Here is a 25,895-nt window from a genome sequence, read left to right as displayed (position 1 = left end):
TGCGAGTTCCGCGATTCCTCCGATAGCACGAAAATTTTACCGTATTTTTCGTAACGTACGAAGCGGGCAGCGGTCCAAGACGCGCGGGAGAAGGAACAGAAATCATGGTACAAAATTACTATAATACATCGGGTATATCGAGGCCGGGACAAGAACCGCGTATTCCGTTATTATTATTGATCGGTGGGCAACGATATTAAAGTGGCCAGAGGGGATTCTCTATATTTACGCTGGTTCTTCCGAAAACCGTGAAATTACCGATAATCACTGTGAGCGGGAAGTAACGCGGCTAGACGCACCCTTAACAATAACCGCGACGCTATAATCACCGATCCTTGCCCCTCCTTCGTCTCTCATTTCCCTTCTCTTCTCCGCTTCTCCTTGTTCTTTTCCCCGATCCAGGCGAACCTTTCTCTTCGTTTTCTTCGTTTGTTCGTTGGCCCATCGAGTTTGAAACGGCTCGAGCCAATCGTCTGTTCTACGCGTTAAATCTAAAACAATTTTGCGTTCCTCGTCTGCGTCCGAAAGAACAGAAGAACAGGAAAGAAAGGTCTGTTTGCGTTGCGAGGAGAATGGGAAATTTATGTAAGGGACGAAGAACCGTAGAAGGGAAGAAAAATCGGTGAAAAACGAGAAAGACCTCGTGGTGCGCGACAAACCGGCGTATCTTCGTGCAACGACGCCGCACCGACACGTTCTTCCGCGCGTTCTCGAGAGGGAAAGAAGGAGTCAGAGCGGGGTCAGCCGTCGAGCGGGTAGGCAGCAGTTCGACTTGGGCTGCCGGCCGCCGTAAAAACGTCAATTAAAGTGTTTTATTTGATCCTTCGTTAGAACGTTGAAATGGAATTTTGATTTATGGCTGCGTCGTTCCCGGTGTGCGTGTGCGAGAGTAGAAGTGCGCTCGCGCGCATACGCGTAAATAAAATAAATAGGAGGCTATAATTAGTCGGTCGGTACGGTCTACCACTCGGTCGATCGCCATATACGACCGGTCCGCGAGCTTCGTGTAGATACTCGGACGAATAAATTCTTCGATTCGACGTTTCTATCCGTACAGAATAACAGGTAGATACCACCGTGCAGCCTTGGTGTAGCGTCGAAAACGCTTTTCGGATGAGTTGCACGCCGAGAGAACAACTTTCAGGCGTTTCTCGTTTAATTCGAATGGTAAGGAAATCGGTAATGGGTGAAATTGGTCGAGTTCGGGATCTCTTTATCGGAACAGATTTAATAACGTGGTTATCGCGCATGGGGAAAAAGAAAGAGCAGCGAGAAGTTGAACGACAGGGCCCGGCGAGATGCCCACGCGCTCGTCGATGTCCTCCCGAAGCGATTTATTATCGAGAACCGGTGTATGTTCGGGAGCGTCGAGGCCGAGGAAATAACACGTGCGATCGGAGCGTGCGCTGGAGCGAGCGAATGACCGAGTTAAGTGAAGAAGAGTCGTACCAGCCGTCCCGCCAGCCGGCCGTCCAAATGTTATTGTTTATTGTGGCCCAACGACAGCTTGATTTATCATGCGAGCCGGCCATAGCCATGCGTGAAATAGTGGCATAATCCCGTTGATTTGTGGCTACCATTGTTCGCGCTACCACTCTGCTGAAAGTATTTTCCTTTTTTTTCCCCGTTTTCTCCTTTTTTTTCCACTGTTGTTTTCTCTCCTTTTTTTTTTTTCTCGTTTTTCTATTTTTCGTTTACACACGATTATTGTCTTTCCCGTTCGAACGCGGAACTTTCTGATTTTTCCAGCGCCACGGACGCGATCCGTTTAAAGGATCGGTCGCAAAACCGAATCGAGCGTCGCTTCGTTGTCGCGCGAGCACTAATTTCAATCAGAGTCGAGCGCGATCGTTTCGCTCCGTTTTATCGTCGATCGTCTACAGATTATTCTTTTTATCCGTAGGATTTTCCGTAGGAAAATTCGCGGCCCGTTGCGCGACACGCAACGCGTTCCCGTTCTGCGTTCTTTGATCTGCCGGTTGGCTCGCGGCTATCGATAAATTGCCAAGATGACGCGATAACGACGGGGCGACGCCAGGTTGAAGCGAGCACGTAATTTGTCGAGGATAACTATAGTGCTTAAGACGAGGATGTCGGTTTTCTGGTCGGTAATGCAAGCTGGTGCGTCGCGCCAGGAAATCGGCATCTTCGCAGAGTTTACGACACGCGTCAATCGTTATTTCGTAATTAGCGTTCGCGCGTCGTTCCTGTCGCCGACGTTTCGCCTCGTTCAACGACGCATACACCTCTACGTATATCCGTAGAAGAGAAGAAGCATCGCGAAAGAAACGTCGTATCGATCGAAGCGTTTACCGTGGTTGACGAAAAAAAGTACCGGGCGAATGAAATTTCTCGCAGAAAGTAACCTTGAAGTCTTTGGCCGAGACGCTGTCAAGGGTCGAGTGACAAACAACTCGCGAGACTTTGAACCCAGTAAGTGGCTTGTTCTCTCGTGGGTAAGTAGCCGTCCGGTCATCGATAAGCCGACCTACTGTGCTTCTTACGCGGTCGCGTATTACGGCGCGAAACGACGGGCGGTCCCTTCCGTTTGACGAGAGCCATTCATCCTCATCCACCTACGTTGATACCCACACGCTACGAGCTGGTAACTCGCACGCAGGCACGCGTGTTCTTCCATTGTACGTCCATCTATCACGTGTCAGAAGTAACGCGGCTTTGCTACCTCGATCGGGGTCGATGCTAGACCCGCTTTATAGCTTCGCAACGATCTCTCCATTTCCCCTATCCCCACTCGCATCCTGCGGACGGATATACCGGCAGATATACTCGCGGCAGTTGTTGCGTTTTCCGTTCGCACCTCCTTCGTCACGACGCGCCAGAGAAATCGATGGAACGTTCGATGAAAGGCGAGATGCGAGAACGGCTGCGATAGCTGTGCGTGGCGATTCGTTCGAAAGATTGGAAATGTTACGGAGAAAACGGAAGTCGAGATTCGAAACATCCCTGCGGTGGAAGGGCCTCTAGCGGCTCGAAGCACAGGCCCTTTGGCGATGACCTGCCAACGGTTCGCGCATTAGCTCGACAGATAGCGCTGCCTAATCGGGCCTCATAAATTACCAAATTAATATCCCGCGTTGCCGACGCCAGGCTATCCGTCAGGTGTCAGCCGCGGTGCAGATAGCAGCCGCCGCCTCCACCTACTACTCTCCCAGTTTCCCTCCGCTATTCTCCGCAGCTCATCTCGCTCACCACCGACGGCGATCACGAGGACGGCCGTGGTGACAAGGAAAACGACAACGATAAAGATACATCGACGATGACGACAGATGTTTCGAGTTTCTATATACTGGCGTTAGTTTAGCTCGACTTTCGCTTTAGAGAACGCGAACCGTTTCTTTCGCCGGATTCGATACCGAGCCACTAATACACGCCAAGTGGGAGCGGAACGCGTCCAGGACCACCCAGAGTGTTTCGTTGTTCTACAAGAGTTAACGGTGATCGAGCTCGAGTATGTACGAGTATGTAGGTGTAGGTATGTAACACAGAGGATACGCGGTTCGCTCGGTGCACTGCCACCTTTTCTCCCTCGCGGTTCTCTACCTCCCCTTTTCCCTTCTCACCCTCTCTCTCTCTCTCTCTCCCTCTCTCTCTCTCACTCTGTCTCTGTCTCTGTTTCTTTCTCTTTCTCTCTCGTAGTCACTCACTCGGTCTCCTATTGCCGTCGACGCTCTTTCTGTCAGGCTGTCCATTCCGTTTAACTCGCCCACGCGCGACGCGTAAACGCATAAAGGGAAGCAGAGCCGAAAGGTGTTCGCAAGAGGGACGGGTACGGGGTGCGTCGGGACGCAGTGGTGTAGAACGAAAGCGCGAGCGCATTTCGAACGGTCAGAGAGATATTTGGGTAGATGGCAAGTAGCCCGAGACGAGACGAAGCGAAACGAAGGAGGGGGGAAAGGTGAACGAAGGGAGGATAGGCTTGGGTGGGAGCGTATTCACGAAAGAAGGGGCAAGAACCGCTTACGAATTACGCGACGAGCAGCCAGCTACACAAACCGGCTTCGAGCTACCTTTATGCGACACGGCTGCCAATTAGCGGGCTGACATCGACCTGACTGACCACCGTGCACTGCCAACCAGTCGTTTCTTCGGCCATATCCTTGCCTCTCGTTTGCCTTCCTCGTCTGCCCGGTGTCATCGTCATCGATCTGTTACGACTTCTAAGTCACGCTGCCGGTTTCGTTTGGCCCACCGAACGAATCCTCGCTTTCCTCCGTTTTTCTCCCTTTCCACCTTCGCTCTTTCGCTCTTTCGGTTACAGTTGGTCCTCTAAAAAAATCACCGTCGGTGCTCCTCGAGTTTCGTCAAGGATGATTTTAAACGGGCGTTCGAATCGAAAGAGGACGGTCGTGCAAGGGACGAGGAGAAACGAAGAGACGATCTCTCGGAGAGAACGCGTGGGACGTCCGAGGGACTCGCGTAACGATCGAATCTTGGACGAGTTTCGGCGCATCGGTGTTGGTAATTAATCGACCGTTACTTATACAATTTATAATGTGGACAAGCGTGGAGAGACGTTCGGTGTAAAGTTCCGGAAGGGGCAGGGCAAGTCCGTGGATGGCTTAAAATCGTCGATCGATGCCGTTTTCTCGTGGTTCTCCGGTCGCGAGAATCGTTCCACCTATTACCTACCGATCGGTAGCAAGGCAAGTGAGCAAGGCAATAATTATTACGTATGTCGGCTGGTATTATTCGGCCACCTTTTAAAATGTCAATAAAAAACTCGAACGAACCCGCTATCTTTGTCGTTTCCTCTTTTACGCTCCCTTTCCCCCGCTTCTGTCTCTACCCGCAACCCTCGAGCGTCGCTTTCTTCTACCCTTTTTTTAATGCCGATGCAGCTGCACTCTTTTCAGAGGAGGCCCCGTCACGTTGCATTACGGAATGATATTTGCTAATTGGGCACGAAGATAAAACGACAACGGCGTGGCAACTAATAACCGTCCCTGCATCCTACACCTCCTGCTCCTACCACGTTTTCTCTCTCTCTCTCTCTCTCTCTCTCTTCTCCTCTCTTTTCTCCTCTTCCTCCGATCCCCTTCGCGCGCACCATCATCTCCGCGTAGTTTCTCTTCCGTCGACTCGGTCCCCAGGGGAACGGATAATCATACGTTGAACCGCGTCGCAACTAGCCGCAACACTTTGGGACGAACCGTGTCGCTCCCGTATCAGCCACGTATCTCCTCGTTTTATCGGTTCGCTTGCTCGCCAACTCTCGCCAACTCTCGCCGATTCTCGCCAAATCTCGCTAAACGCGCCACGAACCTCCCTGTAGAACCAACAAACTCCGGTCTTTCGACTTGCCTACGAATCAGCAGCGACGATTATCGTCCAAGATCGCGACGATATAAACGACCGGTTAATCGTAATAAAAATACACGTTCGTACAATCAGAGTTACGCCAAGTCGTAGTTCGTACGTCCGAAGCAGACGTACGAACGTTTCCTTCTTCGTTCGAACCAAATCTGAATAGAAGAGGTTCTACTGCGCGTATTTTTACAAGTATCTTACAAACGCACGAATTATCTGAACCGGGATGCGACGTTTCTCTTCTCGCGATACCTGCAAAACTTTTCGCACAGCGTGACGACGACGACGTTCTCGCTGACGTTCGTTTAAAAAAGGCGCGCGACTCGTGAATCGACAGCTTCGTTCCGGGAGACGAACGTCGTTGGCCTGTGTCGGACCGCGACGAGCTTGTCGGACTAGGTACGGCCCTGATGCTGTAATAAAAATGAGGGGAGCGAGGAACGTGTGGCTCGATCTGACGGCTGATGGAGACGTCTTCGTTCCAGACAGACGCTTCGGACGTTCGCGACGTTTGATCGACGGTTCTCTCCTCCTTTCGCATACGTTGCTCCCGATCAGACTCGCTCCCTCTTTCGCCCGTCTCTCTTCTCCTGCTGTCTCGTCTCATCTTGTCTCGTCCCGTCTTCCGCCACTCGTCTCCTCGAGGTTCGCGCTTCTCGCATCATCTTGCTACCAGCACCTCGTTCTTCTTTGCCCCGTTCTTCGCCCCTTCTTTCGTTCTTCCTTCTTCCTCCTCTTCCACCGACTCCGATTCTCCAGTCACTCAGTCGTGTGGTTCGGAGAAGGCACTTCGCGCCCCGCCGTCATCGTTCGTGTTTTTGCCGGGCCGCCTATAAATAGGCTAGCCGCGCGGAGCAGAGTCGAGGTACCGAACCGAACGCGCTTTCTCGCGTCACGGGCTCGTCATCGTGTTCAAGGTCGCCACGCTGACGAAACCAAATTCGTCCTTTGTCCCCTTCTACTTTTATTTTCCTCCGCTAATCGGTGGATCGCTGCGCAGGCGCGTGATCGATCGCGCGACGATCGCGCGAAACCAACGACCGAGCAGCGGAACAGTGATCCAGGTACAACGCGGATCGAGCGTTTTCGTGGTGAAAAGTCGAAGAACCGCGCGTACGGTGGCCGCGTACTCCGCTAAACATCGGACGTTCGTTCTCATAACGGCGAGTTCCGAAACGCGAAGTTACGAATAGAGTTGCGCCAACGGTTGCGAGACGAGACACGGGAGGGAAAACTGGCTCGCAGGGTGCGAGGGTTGGCGCGTTATGGGCAAAGATACGGTCGGCCCCGAGTGTCCCGGGGTAGAAGGAAAGTCGGCGGCGCGAGAGCGAGACGGTGAAAGGCCACGGCGAACGCGTACCGCCTGCACAACTTGATAATAATAAACTGAAAAAGGAGCAAAGGGCGTTATTTTAAAAGGGAAATGCAGCGCCGCATTTTTATGTCTTCGCCAGAACTTTTCATCTCTCGCGCTACCGGTAAAATGGGTCGCTCGGGGGTGCGGAGGAGGGTGTCGAGGGACGAGCGCGGCTATCCGTGGAAACCTCGCGAAGGCTAAAACGAACGCGGACGACCAAGAAGAGACACGAAAGTACCGAGGGGATACGGTGGGAAAGAGGACGGCGAAAAGGGAACGCGCACGAGTGCGAAGGGGTGAGAAGAGTGTTTTGGTAGGGTAGGGGCAGCCCGAGTAGGAGGCTAAAACGCGGAATGAAACGGCAGACTGCCGCTGATGAAATTCATAATTTAGATCCAATGCGCTCTCTGTACCTCGTTTAGAATACACTGCTATTTATAGTCGAAATTTTCCTTCGGTAGGAACCACCCCTACCGACCACCCTATCCGACGCTCCCGAAAGAACGTAAAACCGTCTCCTTCGCATCTATCCCCTCTTCCTTTACGTTCTTTCGTTTGCCCCTTTCGTCCCTTCGTTCTCGCGATTACGAAATCTTCCGCGCCACCGATTCTTCCCTAACAAGAGCCACCTACCAATGCGAGGCAAACGCGCAGGATTTTTCGCCACCGCTGATTTAGTACGCACCTTCCGCCAACCAAAAAGGAAGAAACAACGAGATAATTGAGAAGCGGGTAATTGTATTGTTCGTTGGTCCGAGATGTTCTTCGAGTGGGCGTCGAAACGAGTTATTAGGGACTCGATCCGATTAAATCGAATTAAATTATATCGAGTCAGGCGGCTTTAAGTCTTTGTAATCGTATAATAAGACGAATATTTCGTTCAACAAGGGATTCAAACGTGTATCGAATAGAGGAACCGAATCTTTACGCCTTTCCGGAAACTCGATCGTTCTCTTGCTTCTCCGAGAAAAAAAAACTGTGCCTTCTTTAATGGCTAAAAATATTTCTACGATGATTCGTGGTATATCGATATATATCGTCGCGATACGAGATACGCTTGAAACAATTAAAAAATGTATAAAACGAAAGACGTAAGTGACACGGGTTTCGCGAGTTCTACAAGATTTTACGAATGAGAGACTAGTAGAACGGGAAAAAGTCCAAGAACGGCAATTTCATCGCCGATCGAGTAGCTTGGCCCTTGTTATACAGGACAACCCTTCGCTTCTATCATACGCTGTCGCGTTTCATTCGGTAGTTACATCCACCCTAATAGAACGTAATATCATACGTAAGAGTCGCATCTACTCGAATTCGCGGACTCTAACGGTGAGCGATCACGAAAAGGGAAACGGAGTCCTGTGATCGTCGAGACCTACCATCTTTCGGGAAAGTTGCCCAATTCCCTTCGGGACTTTGGTTTGCTCTATCGTTCTAAAAGACAAACGTAACCTATATAAGAAGACCCGTATAACGAGGTACACGTAGAACGCGAACAAAAAATCGCTACTGGCTTTCTATAACGATATACGAGACTTTGTATACAACGCGTGTGACGATAAGTATCGCCAATGCGCAAACATATCGTTACCTTAAACAAACAAAAATAGTACAGCGAAAGGTATAATGCGGCAGATACAGTGGTTGAAAAACGTATCGATAAGTAATCGTATTTGCCATAATATTTACATATCGATTAATTGAGACCAAATATGCTAAATTTCTTGTCGTTCCTTTTTTTTTGTAATTAGTAGCACTTTCGTATGACTCATTCATAGCATGCAAATGTGATCGATCGAATCGTTTGTATTCGTAGATACGTATCTACTGTTGTCTAACAATTTTTTCGCTTTTATAAGACGCACATTTTCCGTTCTTTTCACCGAAAAGAAATTGTTCGTTTAATTCCTACGTCCTGCGTTTCGAATTTCGCGTAACGTGGAACGTATTTGCCGCGTTGTGCAACATCCAAACGTACAAACCTCTCTTGTCGCGTTCGTCACTCTTCCCCCCCCAAAAAAGAAAATCATTTTCGAAGAAGATTTCACGGCGACCGATATCGCGTATCGCGTTCCACCTACGGTCGGGTTACTGGAGCGGGACGAGGGATCGAGGGAAACCGAGAGGCATCGTAAATTGACCGTAATTGCGTTCAATGTTACGCGCGCACGAACGGATCAAAGTCAATTGTTCGAAGTGACGGAGTCGCGAGGAAGACGACGAAACCAATTGCTTTCTGGGTTCGTCGCAGTCCGCGAACGGTTATATTCGCGTCATCGCGAAAACTCGAACGAACGACACATGTTCGACGCGATAATCATCGCATAGCCATTTTCCTCGATTCCCCTTGTCGAGTCTCGTGTTTCGTTTCGACCAGATCGGTGAAAATCGGCGACCAAGTGATTGGAAGTAGGAAATGACCGGGTTTTCGGAGGGGCTGGTGTCGCGTGAAGCATCGCGTCGCGTGAATTTCGTTGATAAAACAAGGCGCGTTAACAGTGCGACGCGAAGCACCGGGCGCGCTCCCGCGAGCGCGCTCACGGTGAATGACGAGGAGGACAAAGACGGGCGCGCGCAAACAATAAACGTTAAGCTCGAATGGGTCGGCGTACAAAGCCGCGGCTCGTAGAAGAAAATCTAGGATATGGAAAGAGAGAAAGAGACAGTCCTGACAGGGAGACGACGCGTCGATCAAGCGGTCCGCAGAATCGGCATTCAAAGCTTCCTTTTTCTCCGACAGGCCGCGCCGATCGTTAGGAAGTCGAGTGTCAAACTGTCCGGCTTGTCACCGCGTGCACGCCGCCGTAGCTATCGCGGCGTTTACACGCTCGAAAGGGGAATACGAGATTCGCGTTGTCTCCGGAAGATGAACTCGTGCTGGTCGGTGATATAACACAGGTGACTGTGACACGGGGCTAGAGAATAAGCATTCTGATCAAGAAACGTTCGTTTCGCGAGATCGGAGGTGTCGACGATGCACACCGATATCATTCGGCGATCTCTCGTTCGTCACATTCCAATTCCGTTTATTCGTATTCGTCCTTCTAACTTTCTGCCAGAAGTTGTAACTGGGAGACGCGAACGTCGTAACAAATAAAAGATCGAATTTCTTATTAAAAAGCTTATCGATCATAGCCGCGTACGGTTATACGCGATTAGCCTTCTTTGCCACTGTTCGAGCCTCTGCGCTGGATATATATATATATAACGCATGCACGCGTGTTCGCATACCGAGAATTAGCCTTTCGTTGGACGAACCATCAATCTTACAGCGAGACACCGATTGCTCGACGTTACGATCGAGACATCTTTGTTGCGCACGAATCGAGCGCGTGCTAGATCTCGACGGTCGAATCGATCGTACGTGAAACAGAGTTTGTACATGTAGTACGTCGCATATTTCTATGAGCTGGCTTATTTCAAAATGTATCTTATCGTAGCCGCTTCGTCTTAACTTGTCCATGTACGACAACGTGTTTCCTCCAGCTATGCGTTGATTTTTATTCAAACGATTTGTCGGCCCGGTGCGTTATATGCGTAAATAAACGTATGAACGAATGAATTTCGTTTCTCGAAACGACATCATTAGCCTTGCAACTATAGACTGTACGTATTTACTCGCCATGTTCCAACGAACGAAGCATTCCAAGACCGAAATTTACTCGTTTATTGGCGAAACTACGCGTGTACAGTGTGTACGATATATTTAATCGCTGCGCGGTATTCGTGTAAACGATTTTCTTCGGGATAGCCGTAACGCGTGAGATCGATGTTTCCTTTTCGAAGCGTAAAAGTTGCGCGGGCCGATCAACTTCCGACACGTCGTTGGCTGGTTTTCCCTCGATACTGGTCGGTGGGTCGATCGATCGAATCACGCGTGGAAGCGGCCGGGGACGCGAAATATCCTTCTAATTATCGTTCTGCTCGACCCTGGAGACCGGTCGGTGCGTCGCTGCCGATGCTCCGTTGAGAAAAGAGAAAAAGTCGGCAGGTTTACCCACGATAAATCTCGCGGTACTCAGGTATAAAGAGGGCTGTGCTTTGGTCGACGATAACGTTTTCCTTCTCTTTTCGTCTGACGCGATCTTTCCGCTTCTTCGTCGTATCCTCCGGGAACGCGAGTGCCGCTCTATCGAGTCTACCGGAGAGCGAGGCCGAGAGAAGGAGAGGAAACGAAGAAAGGAGTGGAGCACGAACGAGGCAGAAAGGGTTGAGAGATCGGGCAGAAGATAAGACTCATAATGAAAGGCATTCATTCCACCACGAACCCGACACAGTGAACTTGAGTGACGTGGTTGCAGACAGCTGCTCAAACCTGATCGTTCCGTACGCACCTTCGCGCTCGTCCATCCATCCATCCATCCATCCATCCATCCATCCATCCATCCATCCATCCATCCGTCTCCTCGTTCTATCCATCTATCCATCCATCCATCCGTTCGCGCGTTCCTTCTCACGTGATTTCCTTTCTATAATATCGTGTAACCAGCCGGATCGCAGTTCTATGAAATCGATTCGATACGAAAACGTAGCTATACGGGATTCTGCCAGGCGACCGCAATCATCCACGATCGTGATTTTATCTCGATGCAGAAGGCGCGGCTACGTATTGTTTAGCCATCGTTGTTCGCCCGTGCCCGATACTTAACGCGTCGATAAACTTTTCTCGCACGCATCGGTCCGCGCTAACCGAGAAACAAAGTAGATTCTCGCTGAAGGAAGAGCGAACATCGCTACGACTTTGCGACGACGTCTGGTCGACGTTGTCGAAAACGTATCGAACTCGACGCCGTTATCGCGATTTCCTTCGACGAGTAAGGTGAAACGTTTCCTCACCCACGACGTGTAACTCGGCTTTCATACCTATTAAAAGTGCGCGGCGCATAAATCTTTCGACTTGCTCGAGACTAGTCGAGGAGACCTCCTCGAAGCAAGAAACACGAAGCACGTCGTCCTACGCGTATGCCGAACAGCGTTCTTTTCCCATCTCAGACGTCGAAGAACAAGGTATCGACGTATCTCACCATGAGAATGCCGCACGCAAGAAAAGGTCACGGAACAAACCGAAGAAAAGCGGGGGGTAAACTGGTACATACGCGTCTATAACTCAGCAGCAAGGTGCACGCAGTGATACCTGCTCGATAACCTTGACCGATGATCACGGAGGATCGGCGTACGTACGGAATGGCTTAGAAGAATTTTCGTTCGCTACCGCCAAGATATTCCGGTTGGAAGCGATCCCAGTGACTTTAATCCCTATCTCTTAGCCTCTCCCCCGCTTCCGAGTTGCGAGTGCTTTCGTTTCTCTTGCTTCTTCCTTCTCTTGCTTCTTCGTTGGCTGTTTCGAGGTCGAGCTGGCCCGAGAGCGTGACGCTGACAGAATTACGTCGGGGCCCCGGTTCGGCTGTTACCGTGTAGCGAGACCCATAGAGTAGTCGAACCCCTCGCTTCTATGGCTCGCCATAAATATCGGCGGTGACGTTTGGGGAGAAAAAAGAATCTGGCGGTTGGGAACTATGGATGACCTCAGTTTACGAAGCCAGCAACGGTAGGCAAGCTACCGCGATCGCGTCTTTCATCCCTCGTGCTGGCGACGCGAACAGGCTCCAGCAAACTCGCGAACGATATTCTACTCAACTCCGCCGTAGTGCTCATCCTTGCGAATTGTCGCTCGCGTTCGATCGAATTCGTCGTGGTTTCGTAGAACGGTAGGCTTCGGCTGAAAGGCGGCACGACGTTGTTTTCAAGCTACCAGCTCGTAGGCCGTACATCCTCGCCTCAGCATCGTCGTTGAATAAGCGACAATTTGTATGACAATTCCTCTCGATGGTCCGGTGCATTGTGCCGGCATGTGAAAGTACGAACGTGGGCACGATGTGTATCCCATCGTGCTCGGTGTCTCTTTACCTCTGCTTCCAGCTCTCCTTCTTCCTCCTGGTTTCGGTGTCTCTTTCGGAACCGCGAGTGGACGAACAGCCTTACGAAGTATGAAAGGGAGCGAGAAAGAGCACGCCGCGCAGACAGCAACTGTGGAGAGCGGAAAAGAGAGAAGCTGGAAGGAGAAAGGAAATGTGAAATGGAAGGGAGGGGCGGACGAAAAGGCGAGTCGCACGGGAGAAACGGAGAGAGAACGATAGAAAAGGAGTGAAAGGGGGTGGGCAGAGGGGAGGAGGAGAGAAAGAGAAAGAGAAAGAACGTGGTTGCTCGAGAGATCACGATCCTTGGAGCAAAAGCAAAAGGTCGATCCGTGCTGCACGTTGCAGCACGACTATGCTACGACGGTAGGACGAACGTTTATTAGAAGCAGAGGAAGCGCCTCTGTGACAAATGGCGTGGTTTCATTGTTGCACGAGGACCCCCGGGCCCTCCGACAGGGCCACACGGGCCCCTCTGCGACGTCGTAAATCTGACCAACGCTGACGGATAGAAATCAGAACGGACGGTGGCGTGGTTTTCACGACTAGACGAGAAGAATGGAATGCCGGGGACATGCGAGACTTTCGGTCTCGCTTTTTGGCCTGCGAGAAAATCCAGCTACGACTTCTACCGCGTTCTCCGCTCGATCGCCAAATTTTACTTCCTATTGCGTCGTATCTTAGGATATGGTGACTGTGCGTACACCAGTTCTGACGAATTGCCGTTTTAACGAATACGTGCCACCGATCAAATATATGGCACATATCGAATATAGAAATATCTTACGAGTTATATACATTCCAGTTTTCGAATGTTTCGCTCGTCGATGCTGTTCAGGCGAATACGTCGGAGCAATCAAACATATAGATCCCTACGAGTACCAGTGCACTTCCCTTTTCAGATGTTTCACTGGTCGGAACGCGCATCCACCGTGACCATAGCCCTAAGCGATCGACATCGTACCCTAGCGGAATTTGATCCGTTTTACCGATCGAAATTACAGCTACGCGCAATGCGCGATTACTTTGCGGACGACGTTCTCTTTGCAACGACGATTTTACAAAATACGCTTTGCAATTCGATTCCTAAGTTAACTGCAGGCGATTCGAGAAGCTGGAACTCCGAAGAGAAGAGAAAAATCGGGGCGCAAAAAACAGAAACGAGGGAAGCGTCGCGGAGGAAAAGAGAGTTCGTTAAGCGGCAATCGGGCACAGGTCTGTCAATCGATCCGAGTCCTCGGAGAAACGAAGGGACCCCAAGATGGCTGCCCGAGAACGTACACGCGGGCCCCCGCTTCACCAGCATCAGCGACTTAGCATAAATCACTCCCGCTCCGCTCCATTCGCTCTCTTGCTCGCTCGTTCGCCCGATATCTGACTACAGAAACGCGACCGCACCGCGATCACAGAGTCCTGTCTTCTTCTTCTTCTTCTTCTTCTTCTTCCTCCTCCTCCTCCTCCTCCTCCTCCTCCTCCTGCTCTTTCTTCTTTACACGACTCGTTTCATAGCGATCCGGGGGTTTGTCGATGTCGCGTCGATGATTTACCTAAATCGAGCCACGCCACGTGTAATTTCTACGGCGGTAGTTTCGAGGAAGAAACGGTAATGCACGGGAGCAGGGGTGACGAAAGGGCGTACAAGATGTTGGATGGAATGTTAAACCTTTTCCCTTTGGTACCCTCGAAGCTGAAAGCCGAAGGTATAAGAACCTTCGTTAACAAGAGAAAAATACGTTTTATATGAACGCAGATGGAAACGTATAGACACGCTTTTAGAAAATTATTGCGTCACTTCCGAAAGCTAGACATTGTTTTTCGCAGGAAGGAAGGATTAAAATTAAGTATAAGGTGTATAAATTTAATGTTTCGAATACAACATTCCCGATATAACCGCGGCGGGCTTTCGATTATCGGAACATCGATTACCGAAAAATTTCGCAAATTATTCGCTATGAGAAACATTGGAAAATGAGAATAAGAATTTGCAGATATGTTCGCGTTTAAGAGAGACGATTGTGAATAATTGATTAACCGTTTTACATTATGCAATACAAGAAAGAATGGAACGACAGGTTCGTAATAAAGTAAATCAAAAATGTGAAAGCAACGTCCAATTTGTAACGGATATCGATAGCGTTCTAATACCGTCTCCTATATTCTCGCTATTTTAAGAAGCAAACTGCGACCAACTTAACTTTCTCTAGATTTTGATTTAACCGTATCGACCTAGCCGCTCGATTACGTTCGTCGATTGGCGAATCATTCGCTTGATCGTTCGGCTTAGCTTTCGTGCGTGACATCGAAGAGGCGAGTCACACGGAAGAGAAAAGCTCGTGTCACGCGTATATCCATCAGCGCGTTCCTCCGTAAGAGCTTGCAGATAGTTTCTTCGGCGACTAACTTGCTACGCACGACCTCGATATTACGGTCGAAAGAAATTCGGGAATCGAGAGAGACAGAGCAAGAGAGAGAGAGAGAGACAGAGAGAGATATAGAAGGACGGAAGCAGCCCGTTAGACAGAAAGGAGAGGAAAGATTTGCAAGAGGTTGGGCGAACAGAGGAAACGGACAGGTCGCTTATTTATGGCAGCCATACTTCGGATATATGAACTGGTTCCCGTCGAAAGTTTCGGACGTCGCGTCGCGTCGCATCTTTCCAGTTGAAAATGTATAGAGAGGTGTCTGGGCGGTCGCCTTGGGCAAGATTTGCGAGGGGTCACCGTCGACGCGGTGTCACGCGAGCTTAATTCTTTCCTTGCCAATCCTCGATGGACGACGACGACGACGACGACGACGACGACGAACCGTTTCGAAACAGCGAACAACAGCCGTCCGCTCGGCCATCTTGAGGATTTCCGTAAACTCGGCCAGCGTCTATCCATGTAGGTCTCGAGGGACGTTCTCGATATTTGGCGTACAAGTCGAGTAAAGTCGCATCGGTGCGACCACGTTCGAGGCGAAGAAGCGCGCGCGAGAGCCAACTGAAAGGAAGGGAGCAGAGGGATGCCAGGAACGTAACATTGGGGAGAAGAGAGGCGATGGAGTAGATAAATAGATGGATGGGCAATATTATAACTCACCGGCTGTCATCCTGTACGGCGAGTCAGGCTGCTAATCAGACCCTGGCTCGCTCTCGCCCCTCGACCGACCCTTCACGAAAAATGGATTTATTGCCGTTCGCTTCGACTTCGGCACGCTATCGAGCTCTCTGATCCGTAGAATGTAACCATCGTCGTCGTACTATTCGCGTCTGGCCTTCTTCTCCAAGTTGGCCCCTCCTCGTCTTTCTTCCCTTCGTAGTCTCCTCTCTTCCTTCCTCTATCTCTTCGTCGTCAAACGATGTAATCGCTTTTCAAATTATCGCCTCGCCCTTTCCTTTATTTTCCACGAGGAAACCGAACCACGGTTTTTCGCGGTGTTACGTGGCGGCGAGGTAAGCGAAAAAAGTTGCCGACGAGACTCGTTAACGCGGTATTACGTTAACGATCGACGACGCGCGATCGGCGATCCGCGGACCGAGCGGACGTCGATGTGGGCACGGCCAAGAAACGACGCCGAGGGGAGGGCTCAGGTGAGGACCGATGCATCAAGCAAACGGTGACACTCGCCTCTGCACGGCGTGCATAGATCATGTCGACCTCGTTGCCGTCGGACGCGGTGCTCCGCGACGAAGAGACGAGGAAAGATCTAAAGCTTTGGAGGGGGTCGCGCTCCCTCCTTCCTTACGTTTTACTGGCTTTCCTCTTGCTCGCGCTCGTTGCATTCCCAGAGCACAGATGTACGAACCGAACGAGATAGACGCGCGCGGAAGAGAGCGGAACAGTCTGAGATCCCTGCTCGAGAATACGTGCATACGCGCACGGACGCGCGTGCACTCGTGTACGTGGCTGTACGTGTACGCGCGTGTGTTTTTTCAACGAGATTTATTACCGAACTCCTAATGCTTCGGGGCACGAGGAGAGGGTGCTGCCGTTCTTCCCACCCATCGACTCTCATCCCCGTCCCTCCGCTACTACCGTCGCCAACGTCGTCGCCGTCGTCGCCCTCGACGTCATCGTAGCCCGTAGCGTTGTCGTTGTCGTTGTCGTCGTTCGTTGTCGCTGTCGTAGTCGTCGTCGTCGTCGTCGTCGTCGTCGTCGTCGTTGTCGTAGCCGTAGCTGTGCTCGTTGTCGTCGACGCCGGTCTTGCCTCGCCGGCACTTCGTACCTTCTCGCCGCGTCATACCACGCTCGCTCTCGTCTTCTCGCGCCGCTTAATCCTCGGCAACCACGCTATTACGAGTTGATTTACATTCCTGCGTTAACAAGGGCCACCGGAACGCACGTACAATTCGGCGCTGCGCCACTCTGCCTCGCCGCAATCGCTTAAGGTCGCAAGCTTTCCTACCTCGAAAAGGGGGAAAATTAAGGAGCATGCGACCGGACAAAAGATTCGCGGTTTCCAACGCAGCGGCACGCGTGCCGCGTGGTTATGCGCTCCCTTCGAATCTGGTCAAACGTTAATCCGCCTCGCGTAAGCCTAACTGCGGAGGAACTTTGGCTAGCAAACCTCTGAGACGAAAGGGTGTGTACCGACTGCCGTTACACTCGGGCAATAAATGTCATCGCCGAAATATTTACGGCTACAAACGGTATCGTAAGCGTGTAATAAATCATTATTAAGCAAATCGTATTACCGTTTATAAATTTGACTCTTAAGGAAAGCAACTTTAACGAGATCGTCGCGAAGGATTACGTAATTTCGACCGCGGCCGCGTCACCGTGACTCTTTTCTGATCTTGGGAATTCTCACCTAGAAATAGCTGTCCTCCTCGTCAACGGGCCACCGCGGCCACGTCGACTGGAAAGTTTTGACTCGGCCCTCTTCTCTTGCACGTCCCCCCTCTCTCTCTCTCTACCTCTCACACACACTTTCTCTCTCTCTCTCTCTCTCTCTCTCGCTCGCTCTTCACCTCGTTAGTCCCGCGTTATTCACCCCATCCGCGCTGCGTATCACGCCGAAAGGCGCAAACTACCTTCGAAGAAAACACCTCGGCCATTTGAGCGAATAAAAACACACGGTCGCGTATTCGTATAGACGCGCGAGTACGAGTATAAAAATGATCGATCACGTCGTAATTCTCTTACGAGCTAAACTAATGAGAAAAATGCCGGCCAGCGAGACGCTCGAACAGAGCGATACGAGTCGACGAACGAGTCGGATCGACTGGCGAACGGACGAAGGAATAAATGGAAAAGACAAAGGAAGCGTGTGATACGGTGGGGGATGTCCGGGGGGATGAACCGAGCAAGGTGAAAAGCAGCGTGAGAAGACGGGGGAGAAGAGTAGAGCGAAAGGGATGAGCGGGTAGGAAAGCAGGGATAGAAAGGATAAACGGAAAGACACGGAGAAGAAGTCGCGAGACCAAGGAAAAGAGTCTCCTTCGTGAAACAGGCAAGAGTGGGATGGGGGCGTGGGTGGAATGGGGCGCTAGTGGGGAGAGAAATACGTCGAGCCGGTGCGTGGCAGGGGTGGGGATAGGTCAGGGCCGCGGGTAGAGGGGTACGGACGTTAGGGTGGGCGAGGGGTCAGACGGGGAAAGATACTCGGTTTGGCGCGGGGCTCGGAATGGGACGAGAGTATGCAGAGAGAAAGAGAGAGAGAAAGAGCGAGCGAGCGAGCTAGAGAGAGAGAGAGAGAGAGAGTGAGAGAGAGAAAGAGTGAGTGAGAGAGAAGGGTGGCAGGAGAAGCGTGCAGAGAAGCACGGCAGAGGGGCGGGGAGAGGCGAGCGGGGCTGAATCGGCGGGGAAGCGTGGCCAGGGGCGAGGGGATGGCATAGGGGAAGGTGAGGTAGGGGTTGGCTGGCCGCGGCGGGGCGGGTAGGGGGTGCATCGTCGGCGGCGGCGACGGTGAGGTGGAGGGGGCAGAGGTGGGGAAGATGACCGCGGAGCCGTCAGTGCGCCACGTGCTGTCGTCGTGGGAGGGTCTTTGCTTTCGCTCCGTTTGATCGGCAAGTCATGCATGTTACCGCGAAATCGTGACTCGTCCCGTGCCCGAGTGCTCGTTCGTCTGTCTTCGATAGTGTCGTGGTCAGCGGGAAATTACGTTCGATCGGTCCGTGACGAAAATCGCGCGACGATGAGAGATAGTTATTATTATGGTCGGTGAGGCGCGCGCGAACCCGAACGCAGAAAGAAACGTTGCGAGGGAGTGACAGGCGGCTCGACGAACGCCGAGCCAGTTGAGTGAGTGGTGCGTCTTTATTGTCTTTGCGTTGGTGGAACATCCGTGAGGATGACGCGGTGATATGGTGTCGAGGGAATCACGGAGGACACGCGAGTTCCGATGCTCGTCGTCCAAGCGCCGCGTTGCTTCATCCATACTAGTAACGAGGATAATCGCTCCTGACGTAGCCACGGAGCGAAGGACTCATCGGGACTGACGTTTCCTGCGCACTGGAACCACTACTTCACGGTGAGTCTGTTTTCTCGGTATCCATCCTCCAACCTGGTATTCGCCTTTTTCTTTCGCTTTTCGGACCAGCTCCCTTTCGGTGTTCTTCGTGTCTCCCCTCGCGTCCAGTATATAGCCACTGGTTGATCGAAGCAACGGAGACACCCGTTCCTTTCTCTTACGACATTCGGTATCACTCTGGCCAACCGACAAACTTGACCGCTGGTAGACGGTAGGCGATTCTTCCTCGCTCTTCCCAGGGCGTGATTCGTAAATAAGGTCAACGGCAATATCATTTTGCGCGCCAACGTCCAGTACGCGCGATCCTACGCGTTTAACCCTCGTGACCGTGTTCCATCCTTAACGTGCATCCCCCTTCAGCTTCGACGAAAGCAACGTCGATGCTCGACTCGCCGAGAATCGATTTTCCATTATCGATCGAAAGTCGCGTGGCATCGCGTTTCAATTTTTTACTTCGGTCCATGCGTGTCGTTGTGATTTTCGCTCCTCTTCGTCGTTTGCCACTTTTCTCTTTTTAACTGCCCCCACCTCGCCTCCTCTCTCCCTCCATCGCATATACGTATAGGGTATACACCCACAGGAGCACATGACCTACTCGAACGGATACATATCCACGCTTGAACAAACAACCGTACACAACGCACCTTCGTACACGCTTCCTCTTCCACTGTATACAACGCGTCGATCGACGAGTAACTCGACTCATTTTTACGTACGAATTTTTAAATCGTTCGTAGCAGTCGGTGACTCACACGTGCGTCGTCCATACGTACGAGTTGCACGGACTCGTCGTCTTTGATGTGTTTGACAAACGCGTTTCGAGTCGGTGACGCGGAGAAGGAGATTAAGACGCGAGAACGCGAAGGGGGATCGGCCCGTCACTGGTCAGACAAGCGGCGACGAACTCGACCGTGGTGTTCGCGCGGCGCGCCGCGGCGGTTACGTCGCGACAAACGTGCCATCGTTGTTTGCCGAGATGCTCGACGCGTTGCCACGTGGCACGCACCGTGATTTGCGACGGAGATAACTGTCGACGCATATAGCTTTCCTCGTTGCGATCGTCTAAGGCTGCGTCTCACGATCGTCGTCCCGGTAGACAAAGAGGGTTTCGTACTTTTACCTTTAGATTTACGCGCACCATCGGATTTCGCGTTAATTCGTTAGCGTTTCCCATCCGATTTTAAACCCGCTCGTCGATCGAATCGTCAATCGACAAGACGAAAGAAACGATCGCGGTATGGCGCGTGACAGACGAAATGCGTTTGCGATTTCAGGTTCTCAGGAAATATCTGCTCTATCGGAGAGGTGTCTGCGAAAGACGCTATCGTAGAACAGACACGCTCGTAGAAAGTTCATCTACGCGAAATTTCGTTCGAAACTAAAGTTGCTGCCTATTCTACCTCGGTATACCGTTTAATCCTATCGCCATAGATTACAACGACGATGCGTTGCATTAACTGCGTGATAATGTTTAAAAGAAGTTATCGTACATCGAGATGATTTTGCCTATAGTTATTTATATTGGTTAATACGCGCTTCTCGTACGATAGAAAACAGGATATCGTGACATAATTATCCATGTGTCATCGCAACAGTTATAGATCTCAGCACTTTATATCTGTGGTTTTAAAAGTACGGTCGACTGCGTGACTAAGGTCATTATGGTCACAGCCGATGCTCGATCTATGGCGAAGTGTCATTCTGACGAATACGTTCGAACGTACGGTCGAATATATCGGAACAAATCACACGCACAGAGTCTAATAAGTAGAATTTTACGAGTAGAAAGTTTGAGAAAATAAGGATAGCTGGACGATCGAACGTTCGGAAAAATATGGACGACGATGATTCAGATAAAAATGAGATTCGAGCCCACGACCATACTTTGTTCCTTGTTCGACAGAATGATGCGATCGAAATCAGTGTGTATCGTTTGCATCGAAAAATATCGAGTTGACTGGTCATAAATTGGTATTTACATATTCTCGAGCGAGGCGCACCGTTAAAATTCATCGACTTAAAACCGAGCAAGAATGACGTCATTGGACGCGATTAAATCCGTCCTGTCACCGTGAGACGCTTTCGAGACACGTATTATATACTTACTCGTCGAGTGGATGTGTGAGTCGCGGAGAAACGAAGGATCAAGGGTATAAGGCGTTTATTTAATCGAGCATTCTGAATTTGGGAGCGCGAGATTCCTATTGTTTCGTCGACTTCGCGATCGAAATGGCTTTCTGCATTTTTTAATAGACGTCAATTCCGCAGAGCTGCGCTTGACGCGTGACTGACACTACTGACGTCATTGTGTCCGGGAAAACCCGTACGTCATTCTAAAGTTCGATTAGGAATATGCTTTCTTACATCGACGATCGCTGTAGCAAATTTAGGCAATAAATCTTTGCTTCTGCCAAAGGTGAAAACGAGATGCTTCTATTCGCGTCCCGCGATAGATCGTAAAAACGTACGAACGAAGAAGCCGATCTCTAAGATCATGACCCTCTTGTATAGTAATTTATTAACCAACGATATCGATAAATTGACGGATTGCAGACTTTTTTGTGTTTGCATCGTCGTTATCGACAGATTAGCCAAGTGGCCCATTCTGCGTATCGAATTACGCCGAAAGATAGAAGAATACGCAAAAGAAACGCGGCGTCGAGATGGAAAATTCCTGTCGATGGAATTCACTTGCCCGAACGTGAATACCTAACGCGAGAACGAAAAATCGCAGCGAGGAGAATCGCCTAAACCTCTGTTACGCGATCCGCGTGTCCTCCGACGAGATCGCGCGAACCAAGTTTCACCGTGTAAATCGAAATTTGACGAAAGACGCATAAAGCGATATCCATATAGATGGACGTTATAAATCGTGTTTGTAGAAAATCTGTCACGACGAAGAGAACTCGTACAGCGATCTAACGTGGTTCAATTATGCAAGAGGATACCCGAAGAGCAGCTAAATCGCGCGCTAGGTCAACACAGCAGCAAAGTCATGCTTCGCTCGATCTTTAATCCGTATAACGTATTTGCTGGCGTTCGCAGCCGGTTGAACGAACATTTACCCGATACGTATATGTAGCAGGGAATGCATGGCCGTAGGAGAGTAGGCGACAAGTGTAGAACGGTAAACAAGCGTGGAGATACAGCTTGTAGGAGTACGCGGCCGAAGTCAGCCGCGGGAACGCGAACCGGAGTTGGAAGCTGGCGTGTTGGAGCTGTGCCGCGTCAATAGCACACCCCCGCGATTCAGTAGCGCCTATTGAAGTCTGCGATGACGGGCCCCGTCTGTCAGCAGATCAAAGCCGAAGTAAGCTCTCTTTGTGATGCTCCGCCGGGTCGGTATTTAATTATGTATGAGATCGATATTCGGGCCTTCGGGGGCTCTCTTTCAACTTCCCAGTCTCTCGGTCTCTTGGTCTCCCCGTCTCGGTCCATCGTTCTCTCTTTTACCCCGCCGCATCGAGCATTTGCACACACATTCGCCCTGCCGCGTCTCCCGCCGCCCCCCTCTTCTTTCTCCCTTCTTCCCCTCGCCAGGCTTTCCATCCACTCCTCGATACATCCTCGTTAGGAATAAACTCGAAATCATGCCAACTACGTTATACCTGTTCTCGCATCTATGTACTTTGTCCGCCGATAAAAACAGAAACAGGCAGAAATAAACGCGAATACGAATGTTCGTAAGCGAGCTTCTTCGATCGACTTTTCGTTTCGATCAGATTTACGCCGTTTATATTCGCTTTGGGACGCGGCAAAGAAAAATTCGATCGATTCGCACGTCGAAGAAACGATTCGACGGTTTGTTTACGGGCTCGTACCTGCTCCGTGACGTTTGAAGGGGCGGTGCAGCCAAGCTTTACGCGCACATTTAAATCTCGCCCGATCGTAAAGATCTCGTAAACGGCGAACGTCCATCCGTCTAGAGATACGAAGGATCTTGAGGAGAAAGACGAGATTATTACCGAGGTAAACGAACGCGCGGCCGGTGGCTGTAAACTGTCAAGGGACGCCGCACCCGATTCACCACCTAACGTTTCAATGAACGATCGCTAACCTTCCGCTCGTATTTAGCGTTTTACCAGCTTTCCTTTTAACTACGTCGCTCCTTTTCTATCTCTTTCTTCCCTCTTGTCCTCTCCTCTCGTTTGTCCCATCTTCATCTACCTTTCGGTACCAGTGAACTGCCGACGAATCCAATTTTGATTCGCCTTTGATTCACTTCGGTTCGGCGATCGATCGTTTACGCGACAGTTAACAACGTTATTCGGTCGTGCGAGAGAAATTCATTTTTCGCCATTGTCGAATAACAATCGTTCGATAACTTGTTGGTCGCCTATGCGTAATATAAAGACGACGTGCGTTGCTCGAGCGACGCGCGGTAACTGACTTTCCCTTCTTCTTACCGCACCAACCCAACTGGCTCAAAATATGTTGTTTATGGGCTGCACTCGAACGCACCTTCCGTCGACGATATCATCGACCAATTGCAACAACTATATGTAAATATTGCGCGGAGTAAATATTCCATTTGTATCTGACTTATCTTCGACAAAGTACTTCTATTTTGTTATTCATTGATATTCTTTAGGAATATGATCTTTTCGGAGATGGAAATGTCAATATTTATATGCAAAAAGTCGTGTGTGTCACGGATCGTTTAATATACTTAAGATAACGCATAAATACATTAATGTATACATCTATATTGTATCTAATTACAAAGTCGATCTAACTTTATTAACTTGATTTATGAAAGTTCATATTTTTATGAATATAATCGCGCGTGCAAAAACTCCGTGGAAAATTGCTCAATTTACTTATAACTAGTATTGTGTCGATTAGTACGTTTTAGCATATCGCGTAACGTTCTCGCTTCCTTGAACGTACTACGAACTCGCACGCGTCAATTACGCGGAGAATGATTATTCGATCCTGTTAAACTATGTTATTTAGAATCTTCTAAACGTCTCGTTTTAGAGGTCCGTTTCGTCGAAGCTCGCGTGCAAAATTAGCAAGTGTCTGTAACTCGTGGACGGAAATGGAACTGTTAAAAAAAAAAAAAGGAAGATATATTTGAACCGATATCGACCCGATTACGAACTTTCGCGGGACCCTCGAACCGATGGTTGTTCCAGCGATTTCAGCGAGACGTCGCCTTGCACGGAGAGACACGTACTGGCGAGCGTGGCGGCCAGCGAACCATTTCGAATATTTATTCGTTAAATTTCACGATAAAAAAAACTCTTTGATCAAAATCATGCCACTCGATGAACGTACTATGGGTTTTATCGTGATACATACGTCATTCAAGAAACAAATTCAACGACAAAATAAAAAAAAAAAGAGGAGGGAAAAAAATCGAGAAAAAAGGAAAAAAGCGTCACCCTCCGTGAACGCAAAAAAATATTAGCCAGCCGTGATGGCGCTAATTTGCCGCGACCTGCGGCGGTTCGGTTGTTCCCGTTCTCTTTCTCTTTTCAACCCTCGTTGCGCGTCTCCTTTCCCCCTTCGCCCATCTATCTGCCTATCCGTCCGTCCGCTCGTCTCTGTCTCTCTTTCGGCCCCGCGCGATTACCCGCTCCGCTTTTTCGTCCCGACAAATCCATTTCGCTCGATTTCCATTTTTACGCATCGATTGCGCGTGTGTGCAATCGTGCCGCGCAACGAATGACCACGAAAGGTTATCGTTGCACTTCGAATTACGATCGATGCGTACCTTTCTCGTTTTGACGTTTCTGCTTCGGTCGTCCACGTGCGCGACCTCCAACGAGATGCGGTTTCCAACACTCGCCAGCTTTTTCCGTATATGCGATTCTCTGCTTCGGATGTCGCGGAAGTCCATGGCGCGATCAGCGAGGCTGGTGATTCTACTTGAAGGAACAAGCGAAAGATACCTTCGTGGGACGAAGAAGAAACGAAGAAAACAGGAAATTATGAAATACGGGTTTATCAGGCAAATTCTCAACTGGATATCTTCGAACTCCGTTTGGTTCGAAAACGACACCCGAAATGGGAAATCTTATCGCACCTTTCTCGCTTGTTTTCGTTCTGCTGCCGATCGTCCACGTACACTAAATAAATTTTATTTATCTGTTTATTCATATTCTGGGATGGGCCGATTAAAATACACGCATTTGTAACGACAGGTAGTTGCTCGATACGGATATTTGGAGGAAAAAATTTTTCCGAAATATATGCGAAAAAGCATAGTTATAGTAAATTCAGGATAAAGATAACGCCTCGTAGATCGCTCGCTCGAATAACGCGTCACTGGAGAAGATCTATGCGGTCCGAAAAACTATTAGCTAGAGAGAATAACATACGATTTAGGGTATCTAGATGGAAATGTTTGCATCTGTAATCGCGACATCGACCTAGCAACGGTTTCCAAATTTTCCAATTCTACGTTTCGTCGTATTATATCTTCGACTTATTTTTCGCGCACACTCGCGCTCGTACCGAACGCGTTATAATTACCAAGCAATCGTTCGAATAAGATTCGCCCTGCTTCGTTAACGTTTCCTAATCATTTCGCGAGCGTGCACAAGCTGCGTATCGATGATCGCGGAAACAGGCCAACGGCAAGAGAGCAAAAACGAAACGTTTGCGATGTTGGGTGGATGAGCACGCGTACGCACGATCGAAGCGAGAATTCGTAGCAAAGAGGGACTAAAGAGGAGGACGGAGCAAGAGGGACGCGGGGCAAGGGGAAACGCGCACCGTTTTGATCGGTCGCACAGAAAATTGTATTTTCAAAATCAATTAATATCCAGAGAATAATAATACAGTGGCTAATGATCGTGCAGTCATGTATAACCGACTTGTTCCCTCCGCCCCTC

General features: G+C 50.0%; 1 protein-coding gene across 3 annotated transcripts in view; it reads left to right on the top strand.

Annotated features, from left to right (window-relative positions):
- LOC117216309 (protein tiptop) overlaps positions 1–25,895 on the top strand; it is an 88,670-nt gene that overhangs the window by 11,795 nt on the left and 50,980 nt on the right. Inside the window, exon 1 of one of the 3 annotated variants that reach the window (XM_033462918.1) lies at positions 18,516–19,053. The exons of the other annotated variants lie outside the window; for them this stretch is intronic. The gene's annotated coding sequence lies outside the window, so the exon portion shown is untranslated. Of the gene's footprint in view, positions 1–18,515; positions 19,054–25,895 lie in introns of those variants that run through there. 3 annotated transcript variants of the gene reach the window in all.

The sequence above is a fragment of the Bombus bifarius genome, unplaced genomic scaffold (assembly GCF_011952205.1).
Source record: "Bombus bifarius isolate JDL3187 unplaced genomic scaffold, Bbif_JDL3187 scf7180000010271, whole genome shotgun sequence".
In the NCBI taxonomy this organism is placed as follows: Eukaryota; Metazoa; Arthropoda; class Insecta; order Hymenoptera; family Apidae; genus Bombus; species Bombus bifarius.
This window is presented reverse-complemented; position numbering and strand designations above follow the sequence as displayed.